The sequence below is a fragment of the Pholcus phalangioides genome, unplaced genomic scaffold (genome assembly GCF_987345545.1).
Source record: "Pholcus phalangioides strain wild (caught in Gottingen) unplaced genomic scaffold, Ppha-v1.0 ptg000017l_1, whole genome shotgun sequence".
Lineage (NCBI taxonomy): Eukaryota > Metazoa > Arthropoda > Arachnida > Araneae > Pholcidae > Pholcus > Pholcus phalangioides.
This window is the reverse complement of record NW_028301610.1, coordinates 59,355,241-59,383,200: the sequence shown is the minus strand read 5'-3', so window position 1 is coordinate 59,383,200 and position 27,960 is coordinate 59,355,241. Positions and strand designations below refer to the sequence as shown.

The window sequence follows — 27,960 nt, the reverse complement described above, 5'->3', positions numbered from 1 at the left end:
TCCCTCGAAAGCAATGACTTTGTTCAGTGCTTTGTTTAGCTTAGCTTTTGAGGTCATCTGCTTAGAGGTAGATTTTTTGTTTTTAGTTACTTATTCTAAATGATTCCATTAGAAAGTTGGCAACAGTGCTGCGTGCTCTTAGTGATAAGTCTTTTTTTTGCTCCTGATCGTTCAGTATTTTTTCTAAGTCTGTTTATGTTGATCAATATTTTTTCTGCTTGTGATCGTTCTATATATTCAAAGTGCACTTTAATATTGTGTGTGTCAATCACAATATTTTATTTTAAAAACCGCGTTTTTTTAATTTTATTTTTTTACGATGAGTGATCAGCATTATTCAATTTGTCACCATCGCACTAATTCCAAATCTGCTACAGTCAAATGTTCTACCTGTGACAAAAACTTTCACTCAAAATGTCTTGATAATTCTGATCAGCTAACCACATCGGAGGGTGCTCGGTGGATATGTCGTGAGTGCTCTAAAAGCCACTCGGAAATGTCGTCTGTCCCTCCAGTCACTCCGATCGGTTGCCAATTTGCCTCAATCGGTTCTAATATTGAACAAGGCAATCATGAGATCTCATGCAATTTATTTTCGGAGTCTCAATCAAACGCTCCTCGCGTTCTCCCGAATTGTGCTGCAAACGTTCTGCAACAATCACATTCGGTTTCCGAGGGCGGTCTGCACGACGTAATTCATCAGATAAATAGAAAATCGGATGGTATTGTTATTTCGAAGACTGACATTGACCATCTGAAATCAGCTATTGCATCTATGGATTCAAAATATGACTTATTGATTGATAAACTCAGTTCCCTTGAATGTGAAAATGCCCAGCTGATAGAGTTTCGCAAATTGAGAATAACACAAATTGTGGCCATCATGATTTATTTATTTATTTAATACCAATTACAGCAAGGTATGATCTAAACATTGTAAATATAATAAAATCGAACAGAATAGAATGCAATACACAGATATAAAATACATAAAATAGAAACAAACACAAGTCAATACCAAATAAGTAAAATAAAGGCCTGTATAAAATCACTAGATCAATTAAAAATGAAAATAAATAAAAACACACACGAGACGATTAAAAAAAAAAAAGAAAAATGAATGAACACAAAGAAAAACGAAATATTTAACAGTCAAATACAAGAAAAATCACTATTTAAATAAAAATCGCTGATCAATCGGAGAGAAGAAGCTCTTTAAATTTACTAATAGGTGTGGCGAATATATCAAATTCATTAGGTAAACTATTATACAAAATCTGTTTATAGCACAAGACAGACCAATCAATGTCCTAAAGTGAGCTACATAAAATAATTTATTTGACCTTGTGTTGTACCGTGTGACCAAGAATCCTATTTTTGATAGCAGAAAAGAACAATTGATATTACCATTAACCAAATTCCAGAAAAATTTCAAAAGAATGAAATTTCTTCTCTTTTGGAGACGGGTAATTAAAAAAATTTGTTGAAGAAAAGTTCTTGAAATTGTAATGTCATATGCTCTAAATTTCTTAAAATACAAATATCGTATAAATGAGTATTGTATAATTTCAATATCATCAATAGCATTATTGTAATGAGGATTCCAAACAACAGATGCATATTCAAGTTTTGATCGTATTATAGAATTGAAAAGAACAATCATTGTGTCCAAATTGGTGAAATCTTTAGTTATTCTCTTAGCCATCCAAGTTTGCGATATGAATTCCTACAAATGTCGTTAATATGATCACGAAAGGTAAAATCAGAGGTGTAAATTACACCCAAGTCCGTAGCAGAATATCTTCTCTGTAAAATATCAGTTCCAATATAGTAAGAGTATGTGACAGGATTTTTCCTACGGGTGTAAGACATAACAAAGCATTTGTTAATATTCAAGTGTAGATGATTCTCGATACACCAGTGGTAAATGTGGATTAATTTATCTTGAACAAGATTCAAAATTTACAATAAAGTCAAATATTTTAAATCATCAGCAAATAATAAGCAATTATGAACAGCAGCGGCAAGGTCATTAATAAAAATGAGAAACAATAGCGGTCCAAGGACAGACCCCTGATGGACTCCAGATGTTGCACAAGATCCATCACTAAGAGACGAGCCAAAAGATACTAAAATCAATCTGTGTTTTAGATACGAAGCAAATAATTTACAAGTATCATCGCAGAAACCAATTTTTTTTTTAATTTTTACATTAAAATAGAGTGGCTGACACAATCAAATGCTTTAGCGAAATCTGTGTAAATTACATCGAGCTGGATTTTATTAGCTATGGCTTCAACAATATGGGTATTGAGGGAAAGAAGATTGGTAACCGTAGATCTATTTCTAACAAAACCATGCTGATTTGGGGAGATACAGGTCTTAATTTCAGCATAGATTTTATCATTTAAAATAGAATCAAATATTTTGGCGAAAGGTGACAGAATGGCCACACCTCTGTAATTTTCAATTTTATGTCTATCACCTTTTTTAAGAATTGCAACGATTCTTGCTTTCTTCCATTCATCCGGAAAGATCCCATTTTTAACAAACATATTGAAAATTAATAAAAGTGGATACAGCAAATGCTCAGCACACGCCTTGACAAAATATGGAGGTATACCATCAATACTTCTGGAGCTACTCCCCTTCAATCTTTTTATAATACATTTGATGTCATTTACGGAGATATAACGAATATTGACAACATCAGAAGAAACAGGAAAGTCGTTGTTTGAAGCAGAATAATGATTGTGATCATTCTCAGAAGTTGTGAAATTCAATACAAAAAACTTGGCGAAACCATCAGCAATCAAGGCGTCTGTTAATAAAACATTGTTTTCGAAATACATATACTTAGGTTTATTGTTACAGTAAGACCAAATTGTTTTGGGTTGAATCTGAGAGCTGCTTCAATATTATCAATATATTTTTTGTGAGCTTGTGTTATATAGAGTTTAACCTTAGCTCTATAACATTTGTATTGTACTAGGTCAGAGATAGTATTAGTCATGAAATACCTTTTACGAAATTTTTCCTTATATTTGATATTGTAAATAATATTCCTATCGAACCAGGGAGGATATTTTCGAGTAAAATTCTTTCTTAATGGTACACACATATCAAAAATTGTAAAAATGTAGAAGTAAAACATGAACAGCCTCATTGACATTAGTGCACAAATGTAAAAAATTCTAATCAAAGTGACATAAAAAAGTTATACAAGGATTATTATACAAATGATCTTCTCGCTATGAGAAACGAACAAGCACGTGCCATCACCGACCTGCAGCAATACAGTAGACGTAATAACGTCGAGATAGTGATGTCCCCATCACCGATAATGAAAATTGCTCCGAGATCATGGGTCGTCTCGCGCACACACAGTGTGTGTCTCTCAATATTAGTGAGAGTGATATCGAGGCTGCTCATCGCGTTCTAACATATCGTCGGGATGTTTATCCTCCCATCGTAGTCCAGTTTTTCCGGCGATCACTAAGGGACAATTTTCTTGCTCGAGTTACTTTACGGCCAACATCGGCAATGATCAGCTTCTCAGACGAACCCGTGAAGATTTTTTATCAGTGATCATCTTTGCCCTGAACGGAAGAAACTTCTCGCAGCTGCCAGAAAGTTCAAACGCGATCACTCCTGGAATTGCCTGTGGACTACAAATGGCGTAATTAAGACACGAAAAGACGATTCATCTCAAATCATAATTGTGGATGATCTCCACACGTTGAAGAACATTTAGTGTTAGTGGCATGGTGGTTCACAGAATTCTTCAGTCCATTCCAGACTGTGAGTACTATACTTTCCCAGAACTGTTTTCTTCACAGGAGTGCATTACATCTAACAATCTGTCCAGAAATACATTTTTAGCTCTCCATTTCAATATTCAATCCATTTCCAATAAGATAGATACAATTCATAATATCATTGCTGATTTTGTCACACCTCCTGATATAATTTGTTTTTCCGAGACTTGGCTTCAGCCTGGAAATACGGTTAATATTAATGATTATCATGGTTTTTATTTAAATCGTAAACATGCCAACCATGGTGGTGTTGCAATATTTGTTTCGAATTCGATTAATTCATTTGATGTAAATAATAATTTTACCCTTTCTTGCCTGACTTTTGAAATTATTGTTATAGAAAACGAACATCACATTATTGCATCTATTTATCGCCCACCTTAAACCGACATTCATCTATTTTTAGATCACATTAGCAAGATCTTCAACTATGTATTGTACTCCAATAAATCAGTATATTTTCTTGGTGATTTCAATGTTCACATTCTGGCCATGTCTAATGAAACTAAACTTCTTATTGATACTTGGGCCTGACATGGAATGTCAAATACTATCACTAAACAAACTCGTATTACACCTAGCTCCTCCACCTGTTTAGATTTATGCATCACTAACTGTAAGACTGTGAAATCGGTCATTTTGTAATATCCTCTCAGCTGCCTATTTTTGTTTTATCTGTTGTGGATCGGAAAAGTTGTTCTTCCCCACCTAATAGCATACAAATCTGTTCTTTTAAAAAATCCAACATTCAACTATTTAAACACAAACTTAGTACCCTTGATTGGTCCTATCACCATCAGGAAACAAATGTAAACACGGGCTATAGTCGATTTTTGTCCATGAACAGCGGACTATACACTAACTGCTTTTAATTAATTTCATATCGTTCTAACAGACGATGCAGAAAACCTTGGATGACTTACGATATTCAATCGAACATAAATAAGAGAAATACACTTTTCGCCAAGTTTGTTAGAACACGCTCCGTTGATGACTGGAATACTTTTAAAACATTTCGGAATACAAATACAACGCCACAACAGGCAAAATGCCCAACGAGGTGGCTGAGAAAAAGATACCCATAATACCATCTACATAGTGGTTTAATTAGACGGAAAAGAGATTATTTTTTTACAACATTTAAAAACTCTAACACTAAAGAAACCCGAAATAAAATCAACAATTTGCTCGGTAATCAGCATGACAAACCTCCAACTTTTCTGATCCACAACCATTCCCGCATCACCTCTCTCCCTCAAATTTGCAATCTTTTTAACAATCACTTCATTCAATTACCCAATATATTAACTTCTCGCATCCCTAGTACCACAGCAAATTTTCGGTACTATATAGAATTTCATTCATCAACCATGTTTTTAGAGCCTATCGAAATAGGCGAGATGGAATCTATTATTTCATCGCTTCCTTCGAAAAAAGTTTCTGGAAACGATGGTATTTGTCCTTATGTCATCAAACAAACAGCAAAGCAAATTTCTGAACCTCTCACTTTAATCTTTAACCTCGCTGTTTCTTCTGGGACTTATCCCGATCTAATGAAAATACAAATAATACAAATACAACGCCACAACAGGCAAATTGCCCAACGAGGTGGCTGACTTAAGAACATCATGGATCCCAGAGGCAATTTTTTTGGAGACCCTACCTCTTACTGCTACACCACACATGCACCCCCCCCCCCCGCGGAACCCCCAACGAATCGGTACATGCGGGAATGTGCGTGTACATGTAGTGAAACCTGACGTGAAGTTTTTTTGTTTCTCTGTAATGTTTGTTATGTGTAGTGCTGCCATCTGCCACCAGTTTCTCTAACTATGAGTGAAGTGTTATGATTAAATGATTTATCGTTGTAGAACTGTTGCTCTCTGTGGCGAGACTTTTTAACGGGGAGATCGACTCGCATTTGCGCCTTGAAGTTGGGAACCATGCATACAGGCAAAATTGCACGGATCTCCCCAATCTACAAATCTAGTATTCATTCAGACATTAATAATTATCGTCCCGTTGCAGTTTTAGCCTGCTTTAATTCTATTTTCGAAAAAATTCTTTATAAGAGACTAACTTAAATTGATTTAAATACACGAGTTAAATCTCCCACTGTCAACATGGGTTTAGAAAAAATCATTCGACGGAAACTGCCCTTCTTCAGGCCCTAAATTTCATACAGACCAGTCTTGACCGAAATAAGTTTTGTACAGGCACTTTCTTTGACTTAAGTAAAGCTTTCGATACTATCTCTCATAATATCTTAAGAACAAAACTCTATCACCTTGGAATTCGAGGACACCCACTTCAACTATTTGCTAGTTATCTTTCAGGAGGAAACAATTATGTACAAATAAATAACATTAAGTCACCCTTAGTACGATGTGATATTGGGGCCCCCTACTCTTTAACATATATGTAAATGACCTGGTGGTCTCCTTGGGTGATATTGAATTTAATCGGGGTGGCCTTGATTTGATTTTGTACGCGGATGACACAAGTCTTCTTATATCCTCCTCCACAGTTGAAGAGTTAGTTTTTGTCACTAACCAACTACGGCAACAAAATTTTCGATTGGTTTTGTTGCAATTCTTTAACAATGAACCACGTAAAAACCAAAAGTATCTTATTTCAACAAATTAACAAGCCGATTAAGGAAGAGGAGTTTTTTTCCCGTTTTGTTGGTCACATTTGTCTTCCCCCCTTTTTTTCAGGAAAACGTCACGAGGAGAGCTGTCCTTATAGAAACAGTAAACGGTATCGCGTGACCTCGCCAACCATTCTGTACTATTATTTCTTTATATTCCAATTAGTGACTGCAAACAGATGTTGTTCTGGATTTTGACCAGTTTCATCCTATTTCGATTCTCAGATAAGTTTAAAAAAATCATATTGTAATCGAATTCTTCCATTCGATTTATAGCACTGTTTCCATCGCCCAAAGACTCTCACCAAAGCCCCGACCGGTGCCAATAAAAGCATCTTTGTTTCAGAAGATTCTTTCTCATATGGCGGGCGTCGTTAAAAATCGGTAGAATGTTCTGTCTTTTTACTTTCAAAGAGAGCCGAAATTGAGCTATTGAAATGTTCATTGTGGTCAGTATGGAAGGGTGCAGCAACCTCCAGTCACGGAAAGAACCCCTTTTTTTTTCTTCCTGACCACTATACCAACACCCTCCAAAGAAGATAACCTCCCTCTTTCTAGGGGATGTTGGCTGAACTGTTGTCTTTTTTCCAACACTTTCAGTACTCTAAAATGAGTGCTGCTTTGCTTCGCTGGACGCCTACTCACCCTCCCACCTCTACTTGTGACAATAATATTTTGGAAGGCGGTGAACAACACTGTAAATAACAAAGTTAAACGATCATATATTTTTTTACTTGAACACGAGCCTGTGTGAAAAAACATACAAAAAAATGAACAATATGGTTTAATAATTATATATTATTTACGATAGAAATGACACATGACACTTCCACACGTTTACGAAACGTGAATTTAAAAAAAAATTCTCTCCCCTCTTTCTATACTATAAAATTCGCCTCCCCTCCGAATTTGCTGCCCTAGGCTATAGCCCACTTAGCCCTCCTGTAAATACACTACTGCCGAGAGATGGACCAAAAAATTACCAGCGATCATGCTCGGCATTCGAACTACACTCAAGGAAGACATAAATACTTCCCCAACTGAACTCGTATATGGTACTCATCTCCGCTTGCCCTGAGAGTTTTTTCTTTCTTTTTCAGGTCCGATATCTCAGAAGCAGACCCTACATAAGCTGAGGAAGCACTTCCAACCGATCAGACCGAAACCTGCTTCGGATCATAGCTCGAAGTCAGTCTTCATTCATGATGACTTACCTACCCAAAGCATGTCTTCGTCCGCCAGGATATGGTTCAGCGTAGTAGTGTATTTATAGGGGGGCTAAGCGGGCTATAGCCCAGTGCGGCAAATTCTTAGGGGCAGCAAATTTTAGAGTATAGAAAGAGGGGAGGGATAAAACATTTTTTTAAATTCACGTTTCGTAAACGTGTGGAAGTGCCATGTGTCAATGACATTGGGGGGGGGGGGGGGGACAAATGTGGAGCTTGGCAGATCCCACATTTTTATGAATTGTATACAGTATTGCATAACTACATTCAGTTATAAACGCAGGATTACCAGCAAAACTGAGAAAAGCTCCTCTTCATTTTACACTTTCCTGACGAAAACAAAGTAAACAAATATCAAATGTAGCTATTCATTTCTGATAAGTTCATACATATTTTGTGAGGGTTTTCTTTAATCATAGTTTATGAACAATCACCACAATTCAATCTTAAGTAATTTGGAATCCTCTGTAATACTTGTATTGAATAAGGCGTAAGAGGCATATTTTTTTATACGATGCATCGATAAATCGAAAAAGTTTGAGCCAGTGCTCATTTAAAATTAAGCAAATTAAAGCAAAAAAAAATATTTATTGTATTTTAGTTTCATTTTGGGTGCAAAACCACATGAAGTTTACTCACATCCTGGGCTTAATACAGGGACAACAATTAAATCGTGTTTTCTCCGCAATCTTTATATTGTCCTGTCTTACTTGCTGTTCAGATGAGTAACAAACACGACAGGTGAACAGTTTAAACTATTTCTGTATATCACGTATACACTATAGCATGCTGATCTTGCAACGCACGACCCCCTGCAGCGGTTCTAATCCGTGCGTGGGTACACTCCCTTTGCGTTCCTTTCTTTCCTTTATGTTTGTTGAAAAAACCGATTCCAGGTGGGTCTAGTGAAAACAGCTCAAGAATCGTTCACAACACTATACAAATTACTGAACAACCAATTGCGAATGTCTTCATTGCATGATCCATAAGCTAATTTATACGCGCCTTACATTTGCAGTTTGAACTATTTCTGTATATTGGAGATAATTGGCTCTCAATTAACCGAGTAGCATTTTAAAATTAGCAAGCATTTGATAAGCATTACTGAGCATTTAGGAAGCATTTCCGAAATTCAAAATAAGTATTAAATCAATTTTATATCAGACACATGCGGTGGATGCGGGCCTTATGTCAAGTTCATAAATAAAATTTCATATATTGATGGTTCTTTTTCCCGATACAGTGACGTATACGTTCATGTGATTATTCCAAGAAATACGGTACTGTATTAAACTACATGTACCGCAATAAAAAATATACGCAGTGAAATATAGAAACAAAAGACCACAATAAAATATATATTAGTTATTGCTCATTTGGTTTTTAATTCTAATAAAAAAACTGATTATATATATAATCACTCAGTAAATCCCATATTAATTCATATTTAGAATCAATTTAATGTAATAAATATGATTATTCAGACCTGTAGAATTGAAATTATGGAAAATTGTCTGGAAAGTGATGAACATGCCAAGTTTTGGAAACCATGAAGTATTTTTGGTCACTGATTTTAAACGTAGCTCATTTTTGAATATCATGTAAAATATTTTGACAAAAATTGATTTCGGTATAACAGAAGAAACCTATAAAATATGTATTATTCTAACCTTTTAAATACTAAATTAACTTTTCAAAGAATTTTTTACATAATGCTTGTACATTTATATTTTTTTATTATGTAGCTTTCAATATAAAAGTAGCATAGGGAGAAGAACAAAAATGGAAAAAAACAAAAGCAGTTTAATAAGAGTTTTCATGTTTCTAAGTATTCACTGTGTGAGATATTGAATTCGAAAATCGGTGGGGGGGGGGGGGGGGGAAGAGTTGGGAAAAAAGCGAGAAAAAAAAACAACTAACGGACAATGCTTCTTTCCCAGATTTTTGAATTCAGATACCTCTGCTAATATTGCACTTAGAAACGTGGAAATTTCTTTGTTGGCATTAAAAGAGGCAGGGCAACAACTTTTTAATTAGGTTTTTGGGCACAGGGTGTCCGTATAAAAAGTTTGTGTAGTTATTAAAATTTAAAAAAAAAAATCATAGGCGTAAAGTTATTGAAAAGCAAAAAGTCCTGATCCAAGCAAAAAGTCAATAAAGCATTGAGCTCAGCTGTTTTGAAATCAAACTAAGAATCAGTTTTTTCAGAAAGGAACAAAATTAAATGGTTTAATGTAGTTAAATGGTTTTTCCACTTTTAACGCTGTTCTTTCCAAAGTTTCTTCCGTTTTTCGAATATTGCACTTCGAAAACATTGAATTTTTGTTCGCACCAGGAGAGATAGGGCAACAACTTTCTAATTGGAAGTTAGAGGACAGGGGGATAGTATAAAAATTTTAGATTTTATATTTCGTGATACACTGTATTTTAAACAGCGAACAACAGCAAGATGTGTTTCGGAACTGTATGAAATTCCTTCTTCGGTAGCAAAGAAAAATTAAAAGTTAATTGCTCCTTATAGCGGGAGTTACTCGCTGTTCAAGACAGTCGAAATTATGTTTATCCTAAATATTTATCTTTTAATTTTTCTTTGCTACTGAAAGAAGACACTTTATACAGTTCCGAAACGCGTCTATCTGTTGGTCGCTTCTCATTTTGGGTATAGTTACCTTGTTTCCCTAGTACAGTGGTTCTCAACCACTGTTCCGTGTGCACTTCCCAGGGGCTCAGCGGCCACTCGAGAAGAATAAAATAAATCAATAAATTTAATGAACAAACAAAAAAAAAAAGAGGCCCCCATATACTAAAAAGGGCTCCTCGAGTTAAACAGGGCACCGCCATAGAAATTATACACTGAAAAGGGCTACGCGAGTCAGAAAAGGTTGAGAACTGCTGCCCTAGTATATTACTACAATAAAATAAAATTTCAACGATTATTTACAATGATATTTAATTTCAGGGACGCCGCAAGTCAAAAATGATTGGTGTTGCTCAAAGTATGTGTCATTTTTCTGTACAGGCCATAATATTTGCATATATTTTCCTCTGACCATGCATACTTTTTTGAAGAAGAGTGTCACGTTTTTTTTTTTTGCTTCGAATCTATTTGATTTTAGTGATGACCCGTTCTTCAACCTACTTTTGCAGTAGTGGTAAGATTTTTACCACAGTAAAATGTAACACACTGATGCAGGAGAGGGGTATAGGGGTCCCGTGTCTGCTTAAGACAGGTGCCATCTTAACGCATGGGCCCACCCGGGCACCTCACAAAAATGAGAATCAGTTAAAATTTTCGAGAATTTGCCAGGTGTGATGTCAGAAAAATCACTTGGCCCGGGGGCTCATGATGCTGTAAAGACGGCCCTGCCCAAGACAATCAAAAATTAGAATTACTTTTTCGAATAAATTGAAATATTGAAAATACCTCTATGTGCTATATTTTTCAATTTCTGTTAATTTAAAATGTTTTTTGAAGGTAATGAATTCAAAATGTCTCTGGGACAGATGCCCAGAGCCGTTTTAAGAGCATCCTGCGCCCCGTGCCAAGTGATTTTTCTGAGGCCCTACCAGACAAATTTTTGAAAATTTCAACCATATCTCATTTTTGTGGGCTTCTTTTCTTCCGAGGCCCCCAGGCCACTCCCGGTTGGGCCCATGCCTGAAGACGGCACTGCCTGTGCCCCACCACATAATATCCACATAAAACTTTGAAATTCTATTATAAACCGATAAAGTGTTGGAAAATTGGTTTAATCAATCAATGATGGTCTTTGATCATCAAGTCTTGATGGTCTTTAAAACCATGCTAATGCGTATTCTGGAATCAAATAATTCTATCATATGTATTTTACAGTTTTGTAATCAATGATTGGATTGGATTGGATTGTTGGTGATTTAGTTGGATTCGTGTTTCAAGTTCTCCGATAATTTAAATTGACATCACCACCACATAGTCAAGTTGCGGGACATTTGAGTATAGTGTTTCAGGAATATTGGGGAAGCTTACATTGAAAACAGAGTGTCATACAAATACATAATGCAGGGGTTCTCGAACTGTGTGCAGTGGCTCCCTGCAAAGGTTTTATGAAGAGACTCTTTGTTAAACTGCTCTGGGGAGCCGCGGATGAGCGTTGATTAGGGAAAGAGGTGAAGAGGGTGGAAAAAGTTTGAGAACCTCTGACATCATATATAAGTTTATAAGAGGTCCCACACATCCTCTAACGCTGCCTGAGCTAGGATCTTTGACGGGCCCCCAGGCCAAGTATATTGAGAAGAAATATATTGTGCAGGAGGCTTAAATGACCTCCACCTCTAGGTTCTGGCACCTACTCTTCATAGAGTGTAATTTTTTTTATTTCGGTTTCAATATCTCATTGCTTTCCAATTCCCCCTCCTCCCATTATGCATCTTTGGGCTTCTTTTCATGTCGGTGCCATGCACACCCCCCCCCCCTTTCCGGTCGCAGTGAGCAAAAGAAGAGACTCTTTCTTGTTTGCCTGGCAAAAACTAAGACCCCTCCCCACTGAAAGAAACTTTGTCAGTTGTGCCTTCTGGCAATTGACACGGAGGGAAGGTGCAATTAGGGATTGAACGGCAGGGAAGAAATGAGATAAACGTATATTGTCATGGAACAAGAAAGGCAAAGACCATCCAGAGTTTTTAAAGGAAAAGAAAATTTGAGAAAAAAAAAAGAAAAAAATTTTTAAGCAGATTGTTTCCGTTAACTAATTCATAATTAGGACAACTTTTGGTTAAAATTGTTTTTTCATCATTGCAAAATGAGGAAACCATATTCATACAAATTCTTGGGGAGGGGGGGGGGGGGCTGAGCTGGGTCTTCAAAAATGTTGGGGGGGGGGCCTCGGGGCCGGACACAAGTTTACGCCTATGGGTGTTGAATATGTGAAATTGTCCGGCTGGCAGGGCCGTCTTAAGAGTATCATGGGCCTCTGGGCCAATTGATTTTTCTGAGGCCCTACCAAACAAATTATAGAAATTTTCAATCAGATCTCATTTTTGTGAGGCCTCTCTTCGCTTGAGTGCCCGAGTGGGCCCATGCCTTAAGACGGTATTGCTGAAATGGCAAAAGGAGAGCGCCCTGGATAATCCATGTTTACTTTTCAGATTGAAAGTTCCTTGCAAGTACTGATTTTCATCTACTTGATGTGTTATCAAAACATTTTTTTCTCTGCTGCTACTTTGTTGTTATTGCCTTTTTACACCCTGCCACCATGTTGTATTATCACTTTATTCAAACCAAGAAAAAACATCACACACAGAGCATATGCATTGTTTGTCAGTTCCCCCCTGCCATCCAGACGGCTTTGACTGGCCCATTCTTTGGCTGGTGATGATTATTAAACAGAGATAGGGGCATGGGGGGCATTGCTTCCCCCCCCCCTCCAGCATCAAAGGTGAAGTCGACTGATCTAATGCATATATGTATAGAGGAATTGCTTTCATCATCATCGTGCCCCCCCCCGCAATAATGAGCGTGCCCCCCAGACTTCCAAGTCTATCTCTGCCTATGATTCCAATAGAGAAAATTTTAACTATTTATGTCAGATAGTAGTAATCACAATCTTACACGAACGGCAAGGAATGGTATGATTCTCTACATGTAGCTGGTCATCCGACAGACATTGAGCTGAAAAAAAAAATTACACACCATAGGAAGTCCAGCATAGGAATCCGTATTGCTGTTGAGCAGAAAAGATTTTTTTCCCTTCATATGGTAGGTATAATGCATTTATCTATTCAAGAAAACAGCCAGGGAATTTTTGTCGCACACTAATTGTATGCTATCAGCTGCTCTCTTTTCGCTGAGAAAAAAAAGACAGACAGCTTCAATATTGTTCACTGAACGCATGTGTTGAATGCGTCTGCAAAACGATTTTTTCCTCTCCTTATAGAGATATTTGGTATACAGAAAAAAAAAAAAACGAATATCCGTTTGCAATTCTCATTTCCCTGTGGTGCCAGCGGGCATTGGTGCCGGCCTTGATTTCTAAAAACACAACGCAAATCACACGGGTAGGTGGATTAATACAAGAAACGGTGGGAAGAAAATGACAACAACATTTAGTTAATGGTGTCATTTTTTAAGCAAAATTCTGTTTTGTCAACCGTAGGGGATAATGAGCAAGCACCAGACGTTTTGAGAAAAGGTGCGAACTTCTCAAACATGAATTCATTGGCGATTTATGGCCTGAAATAGGGCCAGGCATCACCTTAAAATTCTGATTCTATGAATTCATAGGCTCTCTGTGGGTGAGGGAGGGTGGCTTTTACCATTGGCGGTGCGGAAAAGTAATGAAAAAAAAACACGCAAATTAAAATAAATATAGTGATTTAAAATACTTTTTTTTAATTACTTAAAAAAAATTTCCTTCACTTTTCCATTGTACAACATGATGTATAATTTGTGTATGTCCAGAAACGAGACATTTTTGTCTTAATTTTCATAGTGCATGCAATCAGTGTTTTATTTCATACACAAGAATCATTGTTGAGATTTGTCTTCTGTAAATATAGAATGCTGAAATAAATTATTCACATGCGTTCTGGAAGTAGTAGCGAAGAGGTTTCCTGGTGTTTTCGACGATAACTTCCTGATGATAATTAGAACGTTGTGTATCTTTTCTTTTTATTTGAAGTCATTTATGTATTTTTTTCTTCACAAATTCTCCCTCACACTGACAGAAGTCGTGAAAAATGAAAAAACAAATGTCGAACCATTTCTCCTTCCTCTTTAAATCTCAATATACAGCATCTCATTTTACTAGGATGTTTTTTAATACGTTTCTGTGTCTGTATTTGTTTATTTATACTTATGTTGAGCTTTGAATTTTAATTTTGGTAATAGAGCTGGAATAAACGATTCTGTAGTATATTTTTTTTTTATTTTATTTTTTTTTTGCGGTATAAACTTCAGATAACAAAGCTATGCCATTATTGCATTTATTATTTTCTCAGCGACTTTTTTTGTACTTTTTAACTACATCGATGAGACTATTGATTGATGTTTTTAACCCTTTACACGCATGGAGGAAAGAATACAAGGAGGTGTCATCAGGCACGAAAATTGAAGCCGCTGTGGCAACCCTATGGGCTGATAAGTAAGCCCAAACAAACCGCTATTTTCCCTATACTTAACATGTGTTTTGCCGGATTGAATACACTTTTAAAATATAAATAACTAAATAAATTTAAGCACCATGACTGTTTAATGCGTCTTAAGATAATCTACATGATCTAATAAAGGGGAAAGATAAAACTTTGTATATAAGGGGTTTTTATATTTTTAATTTATTTTTAAAAGGGGAAGATCATTTTTCACTCTCAACTCATCATAAGTTTTTAGTTCAGTGCCATCGATTTATTTTAAAATTTGATGTATCAAATTAATGTCTATGGGAATATGATTAAAATAATATGAAGCTCCAATAAAATGCAATTTTCATAATTTTTTCTTTCAACTGTTTATTTTGCCTTTTTTTTCGTTCATCATTATGATAGATCCGGGACATTTCAAAAGTGTTTGAGGCCAGTGAGCGCTCGTCTTAAACTTTACATGAGGAATTTTGATTTCTGAATCAATTCTGAGGTGCTCAAGCACCTTCTGACAGGGCCGTAGGGTAAACATGCCACCCAGGGCAAATAGCATTTTGCCGTCCCCGTGCCTTAAAGTACTGGAAGTGCTCGAGCGTCCTCCGGCACTGTATTTATGATTTTTCTGCCTGTAGGCTGTACAAATTTCGCCACCCTTCTTCCGTTCCACTCTCATATTCTTGGATTGGATTGGATTTTAAATTTGTTGGAGCAAGGACCAATTCGGTCAAACTGCGCCAAAACAAATAATATAAAAATTGTTCTTTGGTCATGTCAAAAAAAATAAAACTGTCCATGATAAAAAGTGACGTGAAATGTAAAACAATGACATGAAATGTTAAAAACTATAATTTGTCATATAAACCAATGGCCTTGATGAATTTAAAAATGCGAGATGCATCGCAATGGTCAGATAAAATGTCATGAAGTGGGAGATGATTCTGACCAAAAGCAGTCGTAAAATGATGACGATGACGCGAACAAGTAAAAGCATGAGCAATGGTCAATGGACTTTGACAATGTGGGCACTGCGGTTGACTCTCTCGTAGTAAAAGATATGATTGTGTGATGCGACTGTGTCCTATACGCAACCGGGCAAGCAGAACTTCCTCCTTTCGGTTAGTCCTGCAGCTCAAACGCCAATGGCCAAGTGTGGGCTTGATGGCATGAAGTTTATTATTTATCTGATGGTTCCAATGATCCTGCCAGCGGTGATCCATCACTTCCCGGAGGATTAAGAAGTGGTCACTGGCAGGTATCAAAAGGCTATTATCAATGTTAGTTGTTGTTCGAGCTGCGGTGTCTGCTTTTTCGTTGCCCGGTATTCCAAGATGACCTGGTACCCAGTAGAATTTTACAGTGGTACCATGATGGATCAGGTATTGATGTCTCAATACCTGAGCAAGCAAAGACGATAGCGAGAAGAACCAGGCGCCAGGCTCAACCTGGCGAGAGTCCTGGCACAAGTTTACCACGGGAATCCATTCATCTACTTCATCTAAAGTCATTTGGGACCGGATCCGAAAAATCAATGGTCATTATCAGTCTCATCCGATTACTATTTTAAACACCAATGGCACTATCATCAGCGATGTGAGGGATATTGCGGATACCATCGCCGCCCATTTCGCCACTGTCTCCAGTGATGCGAATTATCCCCCATCGTTTCATCCCATTAAATCATCGGCCAAACGTATATCGTACACCTTCCGGCCTTTTACACCGGAAGGATACAATTCATTGTTCACCCTTCATGAACTGACGACGACCTTGCAGCGAAGTCCTGACTCAGCTGTAGGTCCCGATGCTATTCATTATTCCATGATTCGGCATCTATCACCAGAATCACTGTCGCATTTACTCATATTATTCAATTGGATCTGGGTCAGTCATTCATTTCCTGACACCTGGCGAGCAGCCATTGTTCTTGCATTCCCGAAGCCTGGCAAAAATCCTCAGCAACCTAACAGTTACCGACCTATTGCTTTGACCAGTTGTTTATGTAAGCTCATGGAACGCATGGTCAACTATCGCCTTATGCACTACCTTGAGGTTAACAATATTTTATCGAAACATCAAAGCGGCTTTAGACGGTTCAGGTCCACAACATGCAATTTGTTACACCTTGAGACATCAATACCGGAAACCGGTAAGGGCCAGAATGTTCGCTTAGTTCGGCAGTCGACGGGTGGGGTCTTTCGGCTGTCGAACGAGAACGGGCCAGAGGTCGGGCTACTGATGTCCCACATAAATTAATTTCCCTCATGACGGCGATGTCGCTATTTTCGTGGAGGGGTTTGATCCAGAATATGTATAGTTGGGCGAGGCTTAAGGGTTTGCCCGATTAATTAATTTTATTTTCATTGAAGAACCTCCCGAGGGAGTTGTTACAAGTCTCGTTGTACGGAAAATATAGTGTTGTACTCACTTATTTTCGGCGGGGGGCTGCAGACCTCCGTCGGAACAATTCATTTCTTATTGTCTTGTTGGTAATGTTTACATAATCGGGAGAGTCTGATCAGCTCTCCGGATTGTGTCATGTTGCCAGATTCCAATGTAATAATTAAATTGTAATGTTTATAATATAGTGACGCATGAATATGTAAATCCGATATTTTTGTTGAGGCGAAAAGGCCTTGCGAGGACATGTGGTCCCAAACTTCTTGTGAAATGGGAGTATAAATTCCTCCCTCTTTGTCTCTCACATTGCGTTCATCTAATCTTGTTCTATTCAACTGAAGCCCTCTAGTAGGACGGTTCACCGTCTTGCTACCGTATCCATTGGCCTTAAGCTGATTTGTTAAAATGCAATAATTTACATTGTTTGAATTCGTTTTCCGGCAGGTCCGGAATCAAAAATATTAAATAATCTTCACAGTCAAAGTTCTTCATTGCTGATCGAGGTGGTCCGGCCCTCAACCGAGAGGCCCCCCCCCCGGAGCTGATCAAGGTGGTTCGGCCCTCAACCGAGAGGCCCCCTGAAGCTGATCAAGGTGGTCCGGCCCTCAACCGAGAGGCCCCCTGGAACTGATCAAGGTGTTCCGGCTCTCAACCGAGAAAACTTCTTTGATACTGACGGGGAAAGGCTAACAACATCGGATGTCCGATCAATATACAAGTTGACTGTTGATGATCATCAATTGGTGAGCCAGTATCTTTACTGTTAACGTCAAATAGAGGGCTCCACGTTATACTAATCTATTGTTAAAATTGACTAACCCTATAATTAATTTGAATAAATAATATTTCATGCGAAAGTTTATTTGCAATCATTTTCCACTTGTCGTTTGCCACTTTATTACTGGATAATTCGAACCGGGCAAGCAACTCCCATAAGGGACGTTACAATGAGATGTTATCTTCGAAGACCAGAAGATCCAGAAGACCTTGATCTTCTGTATCTCTTTTTCTTCATTCCATTTCGGACATTTCCTGTCAAATGTGGGGTGGTCGCCACCGCAATTGACGCACTTGAATGGTGAATTAGTGCAGCTGTCTGAAATGTGGTCCCTCTCGCTGCACTTTGCGCAGGTGGGTTGACTACGGCACGCCATTCGTGAGTGACCGAATTTTTGGCAGTTCAAACATCTTACAGGGTTAGGTATGTATGGCCGGATATGGAGGTTATAGTAACCGATTTTGACATCTTTCGGCAATGTTGGGGATGAAATGTCAGGATTATATTACGTGATGGAGCTAGATTGCCATCTTTGCGGCTCATGATATGTTTGGCAGATGTTACGCCTTGAGACACTAGCTCCTGGGTTAGTTCATCTTCAGCCATGTTAATTAAGTTAGGGTCTGAGATGACGCCACATGAATAATTCAGCATGGGGTGGATTTTGACTGTTATGGGAATGTCCCCGAGAGATGTGAGCTTTTGAATGAGTTCGGCTTGTTTGGGTGTGTTAGTTTCGACGAGATGGTCTCCTGAACGGAGAGCCTTCACTGATTTCAGATTTCCAACTGCGCCATAGAGAGCTTTATCAATCAAGAATGGTGATACTTTTGACAGCTGTTTATTGGTATCAGAGCTATGCAAGAAGAAGAGTGAGACAGATGACAGATTTGAAGAAGCGGTTTCTGTGACAATTGTTTCACTTAGAGTAGTTCTTTGACGTTTTGGTGCATTTTTTGTTTTTCTCATATTTAAATGGGTATTGTTCCACTCTCACCCACCATGCCCACCATGGAGCCCTACAAGGGGACGCGCACACGTAACCAATGAAGGTTAGTAGCAACGCCAGTTTAGGTGAGAGCTATACACCACCGAAACAGGCGAGCAGACACGTTCCAGATACAAGATCGTCGTGAAGCAGCACCAACAAACCTCAACGACGTCCGGCAGGCCCGGTCCCTCTACCTGCCCAGTAGTGAAACCCCTTCAGCCACCGAGGTGACCACAGCGGATTGACCTGGACGGGGCTAATCCAAGCCTCCTGCTTCGGCTGAATCCGAGGCCAAAAGCTAGTGCATCAGGCTAACCAGGATCCCCATCTCCAGCCTTACGGGTCTCCACGCATTTCAAACACACGGGAAGACAGCATCCCAGATAGGGCATATACAAGAAGCAATGTCCCGTCTGGGAGGACCCTTTCCCGCCTGAGCGGGGCCCACAATGAGGGGTTGGACACAAAAGACAAACATGCACAGGACAAAACGAGATGCAAGACATGTACTGCAAGATGTGTAGAAATGAGACGCGAGCTCTTCTGTTAGTAGTTCTTCATCCATGTTAATCAAGTTAGTATCTGAAATGACACCACATGAATAATTTAACGTGGGATGAATTTTTACTGTTATGGGAATCTTCCCACGAGATGCAAGCTTTTGAATAAGTTCAGATTGTTTTGGTGTGTTAGTTTCAATTAGAAGGTCTCCTGAACGAAGAGCCTTCACTGATTTTAATGTGCCTATTGTGCCATAGAGAGCTTTGGATTGGATTGGATTGGATTTTGAATTTATTGGCGCAAGGACCAAGTTGGTCAAACTGCGCCAAAACAAATATAAAAATAAGAAAAATGTCCTTTTGTCATGTCAAAAACTAAAACGGTGCGTGATAAAAAAGCAACATGAAACAATGACATAAATTGTAAAAACTATAATTTGTCGTATAAACCAATGGCTTTGATAAATTTAAAAATGTGAGATGCATCGCTATTGTCAGATAAAATGTCCTGAAGTGAAAGATGACTCTGACCAAAAGCGGTCGTAAAATGATGACGATGATGTGAACAAGTAAAAGCATGAACAATGGTCAATGGACTTTGACAATGAGGGCACTCTGGTTGACTTTCTCGCAATAACAAATATGATTGTGTGAGGCGACTGAGTCCTATGCGCAACCGGGCAAGCAGAACTTCCTCCTTTCGGTTAGTCCTGCAGCTCGAACGCCAATGGCCAAGTGTGGGCTTGATGGCATGAAGTTTATTATTAATTTGATTGTTCCATTGATCCTGGCAGTGGCGATGCATCACTTCCCGGAGGATTGAGAAGTGGTCACTGGCAGGAACCAAAAGGCTATTGTCAATGTTAGTTGTTGTTCGAGCTGCGTTGTCTGCTTTTTCGTTGCCCGGTATTCCTACATGACTTGGTACCCAGTAAAATTTTACTGTGGTACCATGATGAATGAGATGATGCAGTTCATGAAAAATGGCATGAATAAATGGATGAATGTGAAAAATAAAAGAACGCAATGCTTGCAATGAGCTAAGAGAGTCGCTATAAATGATGCATCGTCGGTGGCGTTTGCGTCGTATATGACGTAGAGCCTGAAGGATTGCGTACAGCTATGCCGAGTAAATAGAAAATATGTCGGGAAGTTTGAAAGATATCTCCTCACAGCAGATGTAGGCACAACCGACATGCCCAGGGCTCTTAGAGCCGTCGGTATATATGGGAAAGTACCTGTTGTACCTACCCCTGTGCCTAAAGAATATCTGTCGATATATGACATCTGCTGTGGTGGCTCTAGAGTATGATGATAATGAAAGAGAGACATCTGGCAGAGACTGGGGCCACACGACTGATGTCTAATTCTAGTTCTTCCACAAGTGCCCTCATACGAAGACCGTAAGATGGAACACATGAAGGGCGAGCAGCAAATAGTCTATGAAATGAGGGATTAAAAATGACACGATGAAACGGATGATCTGGTAAAGACTTCATTTTGAAATAATATTTCAAGGAAAGTTGCTGGCGTCTTGATGTCAGTGATGGCTCGTTGCATTCGACATAGAGGCTTTCCATGGGAGAAGTTCGGAAAGCTCCAGAGCAAATGCGGAGAGCGAGATGATGAATTGGGTCGAGCACACTCAGATAACTCCGAGGTGCTGACCCGTATACAATGGAACCGTAGTCAAGCTTTGATCTTATTAGAGCTTTATACAAGTGAATGAGTGACTTACGGTCTGCTCCCCATGATGTAGACGAGATGACCTTCAAGAGGTTCATCGTCTTCATGCAACGAGCTCTCAATTGTGCAATATGAGGTTTGAAAGTAAGTTTTTTATCGAATGTGATGCCGAGGACTTTTGTATTTTCTACTATTGGTATTAGACTATTGTTTAGAAACAATTGTGGGTCATCATGTAGGTCCCGACGCCGACAAAAGTGCATAGTGACAGTTTTGTCAGCGGAGAAAGAGAAACCGTTATCATGAGCCCACTTGCTGATCTTGTTGAGTGCGGTTTGTAATTGTCTCTCGGCTGACCTCATATTCACTGATTGATATGATATCAACAGATCATCCACGTAAAGTGCGCCAGTGACAGACAACGGGAGTTGGTTCAACACCCCGTTGAGTCTTAAAATAAAAAGTGTAACACTTAAAATGCTACCTTGAGGTACACCTTGTTCTTGAATTTGGGGAGCTGATAATGTGCTTCCGATCCGTACCTGGAGATGCGGCGAGCGAGAAAGTTCTTAATGAAAATGGGCAAGTTGCCCCGCAAGTCGCAATTATAGAGGTCGGAGAGAATTCCATGCCTCCAAGTACGATCGTAGGCCTTTTCTATATCGAAAAATATGGCTAGCATATGCTCCCTCTTCACAAATGCTTGTCTTATTGATGTCTCAAGGCGTAACATATTGCATGTTGTGGACCTGAATCGTCTAAAGCCGCTTTGATGTTTAGATAAAATATTGTTAACCTCAAGGTAGTGCATAAGGCGATAGTTGACCATACGTTCCATGAGCTTACATAGACAACTGGTCAAAGCAATAGGTCGGTAACTGTTAGGTTGCTGAGGATTTTTGCCAGACTTCGGGAATGCAAGAACAATGGCTGCTCGCCAGGTGTCAGGAAATGAGTGACTGACCCAGATCCGATTAAATAATATGAGTAAATGTGAAAGTGACTCGGGTGAGAGATGCCGAATCATGGAATAATGAATGGCATCGGGCCCTACAGCTGAGTCAGGACTTCGCTGCAAGGCCGTCGTCAGTTCATGAAGGGTGAACAATGAATTGTACCCTTCCGGTGTAAAAGGCCGGAAGGTGTACGATGTACGTTCGGCTGATGATTTAATGGGATGAAACGATGGGGGATAATTCGCATCACTGGAAACAGCGGCGAAATGTGCGGCGATGGTATCCGCAATGTCCCTCACATCGCTGATGTTAGTGCCATTGGTGTTTAAAATGGTGAGTGGATGATAATGACCATTGATTTTTCGGATCCGGTCCCAAATAACTTTGGATGAAGTTGATGAATTGATTCCCGTGGTAAACCTTTGCCAGGACTCACGTTGAGCCTGGCGTCTGGTTCTTCTCGCTATCGCCTTTGCTTTTAAAAACGCCAATTTGTTTTCATGGGTAGGGTACCGCCGGAACCTACTCCATGCTTTCTTTTGTGCTTTAATCGTGAGGCTACATTCGTGGTTCCACCAAGGTTTAGGAAATTTAGGAAGTTTTGAGGATACTTTGGGTATTGTTTCATTGGCTGCTGAGATCATACAACTGGTCACAAGGTCGACGTTGGGTTGCGAAACCATATCCTCCGTGATTTCTGCCTTGATCGTGAAGTCAGCCCATCGGGCGGCCAAAAGCTTCCACCGAGGAGGGCCCTCGGGTATGCTATGGCTTCGATCAAGGCACTTAACCACTAGAGGAAAATTATCGCTCCCGTGGAGGTCCGGATCAACCGACCAGGACCAGTTGGGTAAGAGTGAAGGTGAACATAAAGATAGATCTATTGCAGAGAAACTATTGTTTGGGGCATGGAAATGAGTGAAACTGCCATCATTCATGATGGCGATGTCCATGTCGTTTAACAGCCGTTCAACCATTTCCCCACGAGGGGTGTTGCTGTTAGAACCCCATATCATGTTATGAGCATTGAAGTCTCCAAGAAGAAAAAATGGTGGAGGTAATTGATCAATCAGATCTTCTAGATCTCTCAGTAAGATGGTGTCATTTGGTGGTAAATAAATGGAACAGATGGTAATCCTTAGGCCTGTAGAAATTTCCACCGCGATGGCTTGCAGGTTCGTGCGCAGCGTTAAAACGCGCGACGACACATGATGTGGAACCAGCAGAGCGACACCGCGGCAGGCTCTACTCCCGTCATCGTAATCAATACGGAACAGGGAATGTCGCCTGATGTTCCATGTCTCCGAGGGCTTCGTAAAAGTTTCCTGGAGTGCCACGCAAATAGGATGATAATGATTGATCAAATCCTTGAGATCTTCATAATTGGATCTAAGACCACGGATGTTCCATTGAATTATGTTGGCCATAAATTTCAATTTCAAATAGAAGTAGACGGTTCAAGGTCCTTGAATTTATTCCGGTCAATCTTGCGGCGAGTAGTACCGGATTCTGTAGGCTTGTCGAGGTCCATGTCACCAATCGATGTGTCATCGATTAGTGATATATTTTCAACGGTGGGATGTTTTAGAGCTCTCTGTATGGCTTTTTTGGAATACCCCGTCTTAAATGGTTTCCTTTTTGATTTATTTCCAGAACTAATTTTGGGTTTTGTACCAGTAGATATTTTAAATGTGTTCGCTGTTGCTTTTCCCGCTTCTTCTTCGGAGGTAGTGGACTCCCTCCGGAATCCAGCGGAGCAACAGCAGCCACAACTATTACATGGTTGATTGGATGAAGTTTGAGTAGATGTGTTAGCTATTGGTTCGGTTTGAGTTGTAATAGAAACTTTGGTGATATTGTTAGTAGTCGGTGATGGTGTAGTTATATTGGCGTATGATTTACCAACTATTGGGGCTTGGTTAGATGTTATGCGACGACGTGCTTCGATATACGAGATGTTATTAAGGACCTTGATCTTCTGGATCTCTTTTTCTTCATTCTATTTCGGACATTTCCTGTCAAATGCGGGGTGATTGCCACCGCAATTGACGCACTTGAATGATGTTGAAGTGCAGTCGTCCGAAATGTGGTCCTTCTCACCGCATTTTGCGCAGGTGGGTTGACTTCGGCACGCCGTTCGTGAATGACCGAATTTCTGACAATTGAAGCATCTTACAGGGTTAGGTATATATGGCCGGATTTTGAGGCTGTAATAGCCTATCTTAATATCTTTCGGTAATGTTGGCGATGAGAATGTAAGGATTATGTTGCGTGATGGAGCTGGGTTGCCATCTTTGCGGCTCATGATATGCTTGGCGGATGTTACGCCTTGAGACGCCAGCTCCTCTGTTAGTAGTTCTTCATCCATGTTAATTAAGTTAGTGTCTGAAATGACACCACGTGAATAATTCAACGTGGGATGTATTTTGACTGTTATGGGAATGTTTGCAAGAGACGTGAGCTTTTGAATGAGTTCGGATTGTTTGGTTGTGTTAGTTTCAATTAGAAGGTCTCCTGAACGAAGAGCCTTCACTGATTTTAATATGCCTATTGCGCCATAGAGAGCTTTATCTATTAAGAATGGTGATACTTTGGCCAGCGGTTTATCAGTGTCAGTACAATGCAGGAAGAAAAATGAAACAGTAGGAGCAGGATCAGTGACAATAGTTTCACTGATAGCAATTCTTTGACGTTTTGGTGCATTTTGATTTTTCCCCATTTTGGAGATAATGTGTTCGGCCCCTACCGACCATGCCCACCATGGAGCCCTACAAGGGGACGCGCACAAGCAACCGATGAAGGTTAGTAGCAACGCCAGGTTAGGTAGGAGCTATACACCACCGAAGCAGGCGAGCAGACGCGTTCAAGATCCAAGATCGCCGTGAAGCAGCACCAACAAACCTCAACGACGTCCGGCAGGCCCGGTCCCTCTACCTGCCCAGTAGTGTAACCCCTTCAGCCGATTGACCCAGACGGGGCTAATCCAGGCCTCCCGTTTCGGCTGAATCCGAGGCCAAAGCTAGCGCATCAGGCTAACCAGGATCCCCATGCACGGCAAACACGCAGGTAGACAGCGTCGCGGATGGGGCATACGCTAGAAGCAATGCCCCATCCGGGAGGACCCCTCCCTGCCTGAGCGGGGCCCATAATGAGGGGTTGGACACAAAAGACAAGGACATGTACAAGACAGACAGACGCAAGACAAGTATTGTGAGGTGCATGGAAATTAACATGTAATTTGGGCTATTGAAATGTGAATGATATGAGCACAAATATGCGAAGACAATGGCGTGTGATAGATTTGGCGTTACCCAGAGTGCACCACGAGGAGGCCTATCACATTACACCCCTCTCATATTCTTGAAATATATGCCACCCATCCGAACCTTCCCGCTATGTAAATGTAGTATTGAGAAAAAAAAATATTAAAACTAAAAAAACTTTTTTTACGAGCCGCGATAAGTCATCTCTACGGCCTATAGTATTTAGGAAAGCCGCTTTGGTGGTCGAGTGGTCATAGTGACAGACTCGCATGGCAGCGATCCGGGTTTGAACCCCACCGTCACCACAGTGGTGGTCGGCTGAAGTTGGTTTTCTGTGGTTCCCAACTTCAAGGCGCGAATGCGAGCCGATCTCCCTGTTAAAAAGTCTCGCCACAGAGAGTGCAAGCCTACAAGCAGTGCAAATATTCAGTCACTACACTTCACTTTACACAACTCAAATCATACACAACACTAGATACGCACTCAGACTTAGGTACACACACACTTCTGGCACAACTCTCTAGGTAGTAAATTGCCCATGGCGATAGACCTGAGTTGTGCTCGGTAAGAAGAAGTATTTAGGAAATCTTGGGCTGCTTTTTTCCCCCTCTTCATTTTGTACCTATTACTTTGCTTTTAAAGTGGTATGTGTACGAAAATTTGACAAAAAACACAGTTTCGAATTGAATTTGAAATCCAAAATTGTCTATGTTCGAGTTTTTGTTCTACCTGGACTGGAAATATTTCTACAATATTTTAATATAAACAGCTGAAAGGCATTATATATATGCTAATGTTTTGCATATATAATGTTTTTCGCAAAAAAAAGTCAGATTTTTTTCAAACACCGCTTGTTCAAGTGTCTTTAAACATTGTGTCTCTCTCAGCACTGAGATGTTACATGCTTTGGCATAATTTTTTTAAAAATTAAAATGCCGAGAAGAAATTTTGTGGCACAAAATATGGGCAAATTTTGGTTATTTTTGCAAAAGGTTCCATGTCGAAGTTAATATTCGAAAACAAATAACAACTAAAATTGTAAAAGCTCTCATTCAATTGTAATGTATAAATATATCCACAGAATTTGAGGGGAAAAAAATCGAGTTCCTAAAGTGAATAGTAAATTTTTAAATGATTTTTAAAAACAGGGATGTGTTTCTCATAGGAAAGCATGGGCAGCCACGGTTTGTTTGGGCTTACTTGGTCCCTTTACTAGAGCAATCACTGGCTTCATCTGGCAACACTGATTCCCCATGCTTTCTCAACGGACACGCTGGTCACGTCACCTCCTGTTATTCTTTCCTCCATGCTTTACACGACATAATAGCAATAAGCTTCCTTCTGATATTCAGCAGTAAATGAGTATAAAGTAATGGGTACAGAGCAGCTTTTTCAAAGTGTGTGTCACTGTTTCTAGGGGCATCGCCAACCTTTGTGTACGGTATTGCGGCAAGCTTGAGATTTTGATTTGTGCACCTATTTATGCTTTTAAGTTCTTTTATACGGAAAAATATCTATTAATCTATCCTGAAGAGCCGCTGACAAATCATGAATTAGGCAAGGGAGCCGTGGTTGACGAAAGTTTGTGAACCATTGGTATAGGGAAAAGTGTTCCGCTGAGAGAGGGGTTAACTTTACAAAATATTTGGGCTTGCCAATGCTAAAATAAGAAGGCGAGATATCTTTTCAGTGCCACTCAAAGGGTTGAGATCCGTCTAAAATCAGCGATGAAACGTACTGTCTCAAGTCTATGGTTTTGCTGAGCAATACCATTCAAATGATTGGTATTGCTTTAGCAACATGAGCAGATATGTTCCGGCGTCCCTGACTACGACACAAAGTCGACTCTATTTGAACGGGCGTCGTATATTAGTCTCTGCTGGTTCGATCACTCCAAAGACATCCATCGGAAAATTGGATATTGAAAATTGTTTTGGACAGTGGAACTCTTCTAGCCATATGCCAAATTTCCGGACCCACTATCAGATAAGGGCAATAGTAATATTCAAATTTGTTTTCTGTGTGATATATTTTTTTAATGTTATACTATAACTTTTGATGACGTTTTAACAAGGTGTTTTTACTAATATTTTGTAATTGCGTTTTTGAGAACTTGAATAAATGTCTTAGTCTGAATTTTGAGTACGAGTCAGTTCCTTTGCTGTCAAATGACTTTAAAGATAAAAGTGGGATGTAATGACAAGTTACATTACATGCTTACATCAGATATGGTGAGCAAATCCATGAACGCATTCAGCGATCAACTGACATCCACCTTTCGTCTCCTCTGGACTCAGAGCCTGCATGCGCTTTTCACCCTATCAACGTGGTTTGTGACACCATGTTCCATTGCAATTTTTGTTCCTCTTGATGCTTACTAACAACCCAAGTTAGTTGGTCCATTAACAGAGCACCCGCACATTGTTTATAGTTTTTGTAATTGAATTTTTAGTTGCGGGTTGCTGCATTTTAGAAATATATGACATCCATATTTGCAATAGGCATCTTTTTCTCAGCCATCTCGTTGGTCATTTTGCCTGTTGTGGCCCTGTATTTCAAATATATCACAGAATTCTATACCA

At 39.5% G+C, this 27,960-nt stretch overlaps 1 long non-coding RNA gene across 1 annotated transcript in view; it reads right to left on the bottom strand.

Moving 5' to 3' along the window:
- Nucleotides 1-883: 883 nt before the first annotated feature.
- Nucleotides 884-27,960, bottom strand: part of LOC149074189 (uncharacterized) — a 29,706-nt gene continuing 2,629 nt past the window's right edge. Inside the window, exon 3 of the long non-coding RNA XR_016194427.1 lies at nt 884-3,668. This is a non-coding gene — a long non-coding RNA (uncharacterized LOC149074189). The remainder of the gene's footprint in view (nt 3,669-27,960) is intronic.